General features: G+C 41.7%; 1 non-coding gene across 1 annotated transcript; it reads right to left on the bottom strand.

Moving 5' to 3' along the window:
• Positions 1-276: 276 nt before the first annotated feature.
• On the bottom strand, positions 277-349 carry TRNAV-UAC (transfer RNA valine (anticodon UAC)). Its single transcript has one exon. It is a non-coding gene; the product is annotated as a tRNA-Val (tRNA).
• Positions 350-3448: the final 3099 nt, after the last annotated feature.

Below are 3448 nucleotides of genomic sequence, written 5' to 3'. Positions count from 1 at the left end.
ATCAGACCATCCCCGATCCTTTGGATAGGTGATAACTTTTGATGATGGGACGATCCCTTTAAAGCTGTATTGACTGATGTCATCACGCGGGGATCGGGCAGTAAAATACACTGGTGTAATTAGTGGCGGACTGTAGGTGTTGTCACGTCCTGCCTCAGCGGGTTCACACCTTTACCAGTCTCTCAGGTTTTAATTAATTAGGCAAAATAATGAGCAAATCAAGTAATTATATGGAATAAAAATAAAATTTCAGGAAAAAAATTTAAAAAATTCAACTGGTTTCACTGGGGATCGAACCCAGGACCTTCTGCGTGTAAAGCAGACGTGATAACCACTACACTATGAAACCTGAATGGCAGCTCTGTCTGACCGGCTTCATCACCAATTAACCCTTCACACATACTAACTGACGAAAAAAAGAAAAATACTAAATTATTATTTGGGGGGTGGAGGATTTTCAAAGTTCTAGATTTTTGGAATAAAATTGAAATAAAAAATTTAATAATCAATAATAAAAAATAATAACAAATGTAATCTCCAAGGAGCTGAATAACCCATATAGAGAGGGCAGAGGCAGTAGATACCTGGACCCTGGTGTCCTTGAGGTCCATTTGACACATGAGTAAACCAGTAGGGTTGGGGGTTACAAATTTTACAAAGGGCCCTGAAGAGGGTTTAAAATTACACTCTCATTTTTGTGCCACTGGTAAAACATTTATCACCTATCCAGACGATAGATGAAACATGTCATTGGTGGGACATCCCCTTTAAAGGGGTTATTTAAAAAACAATATTTATCCCCTATCCGACAGGATAAATGATAAATGTATGATCGTGGGGGTCAAACTGCTGGGACTCTTAATAATTCAGGAGGCTCAAAGTCCCTTATGTGAATAAAGCTTTACTGAGCATGTGCGACCGAGATAACAGAGCTGTGGTCGCACATGCTCGGTATTGCGTCATTACACAGAGGGTGTGGGGACCATAGTTCTCATGATTGATGGTCGTCGTTTCTGTGTGACCCTCCAGAGATCATATGATCAGCACTTATCCTGTGAATGATAAATATATAAAGCACCTAAATGTGGCTTATGGGACAACCCCTTTAAAGGACACCAAATCCAATATATCTTTTTTTTTCCCAAAGTTGCTTATTGTTAGGAAACTGGACTGGAAACATAGACTTGGCCCCTTAAGGAGTAACCGTTTGTTTTTTTCTTACATAAATCAATATATCACATGAAAATAAGAAACTTTGTAATATATATTATTAGAGAAATTTACTTCTTTCTCCTCCTGGACTGATCTATCGCTCTCAATTCAGGAGTGAAATCTGGATTCGGTAAAGACGAATTTTCCCATTACTGAGAGAGGAGATGACAGTTGGTGCTTTTAAAATTCTATGGACAGAAAAAGAGGGGCGATAGGAAAATACTGATATTCTGCTGCAAGTTCTCCTGAAGCAACAGTTACAATTTGAAGTGTAACTGTCGTTTCAGGAGAACTTGCAGTAGAATGTCTGTATCTGCCTCTAGCTCCTCCATCTGTAATTGTCATTTTATGAGAACTTGCAGTAGAATATCTGTCTCTGCCCCTAGCTCCTCCCTCTGTAACTGTCATTTCAGGAGAACTTGCAGTAGAATGTCTGTCTCTGCCTCTAGCTCCTCCCTCTGTAACTGTCATGTCAGGAGAACTTGCAGTAGAATGTCTGTGTCTGCTTCTAGTTCCTTCTTCTGTAACTGTCATTTCAGGAGAACTTGCAGTAGAATGTCTGTGTCTGCCTCTATCTTCTCCCTCTGTAATTGTCATTTCAGGAGAAGTTGCAGTAGAATGTCTGTGTCTGCCTCTAGCTCCTCCCTCTGTAACTGTCATTTCAGGAGATCTGGCAGCACAATATGTTTCTGCCTCTAGCTCCTCCCTCCATGGAATTTTAAAAACACCAACAGTCATATCCAATCTCAGTGCTTCACTGAATGCAGATTTTATCTTAGAAAGAAAAGTGAAAGTACAGTCCAGGAGAAGAAAGAAGCAGATTTCCCTGCTAAGATATATTACAAAGTTTCTTATTTTCATGTGTTCTATTGACCTACGAAATAAAAATGAACACGAAGGATGCACTTTAAATTCCCTTTAATCATGGCTTCCCAGCGCTGCGCGACTCCTGTACCTGCTCTGCCGCGTCTGCTGCACAATCCATGTATTAAGCTAAGCCCGTACAATAACCTGAGTTGATCTTACGGCTCCCAGATGAGCGGCCCGGGGCTGTTTGCAGGCAGAACCTCTCACAACAGATGTTGCCGTGATGCTGATGGATGTATAATGTCTCCCCTGCTGGGACTGTTACATGATCGTCGCTCCTCGCTTTATGCGTTTAGCAGGACGCGGACGTTTACTGAAATATTGTCATTTTTGTGAGCCGGGAGTCAGGGGAGCGGGGCTGTGACTCTGTCTAGCTGCTGCAGATAATGGGGGGCACGTGACAATATACGGGGAGCAATAGGGACATTTATAAAAACTCTTTGCGGCCCTTTGCATCCAATCACTGCAAAGCTTTCATTTTTCGAAAGCAGAATTTTTAAAGCTGTTCAGGGCAACAGAGCAAGATATTATAAATTCCATTGATTTCGACCCTGGTCACTATTGTACAATAAGATAAGGGCGCACGTCATTAATATATCGGGCGCGATTTACAACTCTACTCACATTCTAACTAGCAAGATGTAAAAAGTGTCTCATACCCGTAATAAGTCTAACGCAAGGCTGTGCACCAGTATATCGGCACATTTTAAACCAGAATCTGGTGCTTTTTGCGTAGTAAATCTATTCATTTAAAGGGTGCACTGGCACTGGGGACATTGTAGTTAAAGTGTATACTGTGGGCATGGTTATATGAAGGAGTGCATTGAGAAAATAATGCTGAGGAGGTACACTAGGGATATTATGTATAAGGGGGTACACTGGGGACATTATATAGGAGGGGCACACTGAGGACATTATGTATAAGGGGGTACACTGGGGACATTATGTATAAGAGGGTACACTGGGGACATTATATAGGAGGGGTACACTGTGGACATTATATAGGAGGGGTACACTGGGGACATTATGTATAAGGGGGTACACTGGGGACATTATGTATAAGAGGGTACACTGGGGACATTATGTATAAGAGGGTACACTGGGGACATTATGTATAAGGGGGCACACTGGAGACATTATATAGGAGGGGTACACTGGGGACATTACATAGGAGGGGTACACTGGGGACATTATGTATAAGGGGGTACACTGGGGACATTATGTATAAGAGGGTACACTGGGGACATTATGTATAATGGGGTACACTGGGGACATTATGTATAATGGGGTACACTGGGGACATTATATAGGAGGAGTACACTGGGGACATTATGTTTAAGGACGTACACTTTGGGATATTATATAGGAG

This window comes from Dendrobates tinctorius, unplaced genomic scaffold (genome assembly GCF_039654945.1).
Source record: "Dendrobates tinctorius isolate UK_male_01 unplaced genomic scaffold, ASM3965494v1 ptg000257l, whole genome shotgun sequence".
In the NCBI taxonomy this organism is placed as follows: domain Eukaryota; kingdom Metazoa; phylum Chordata; class Amphibia; order Anura; family Dendrobatidae; genus Dendrobates; species Dendrobates tinctorius.
The sequence above is the reverse complement of the archived record's forward strand: the minus strand, read 5'-3'. Positions and strand labels throughout refer to the sequence as shown.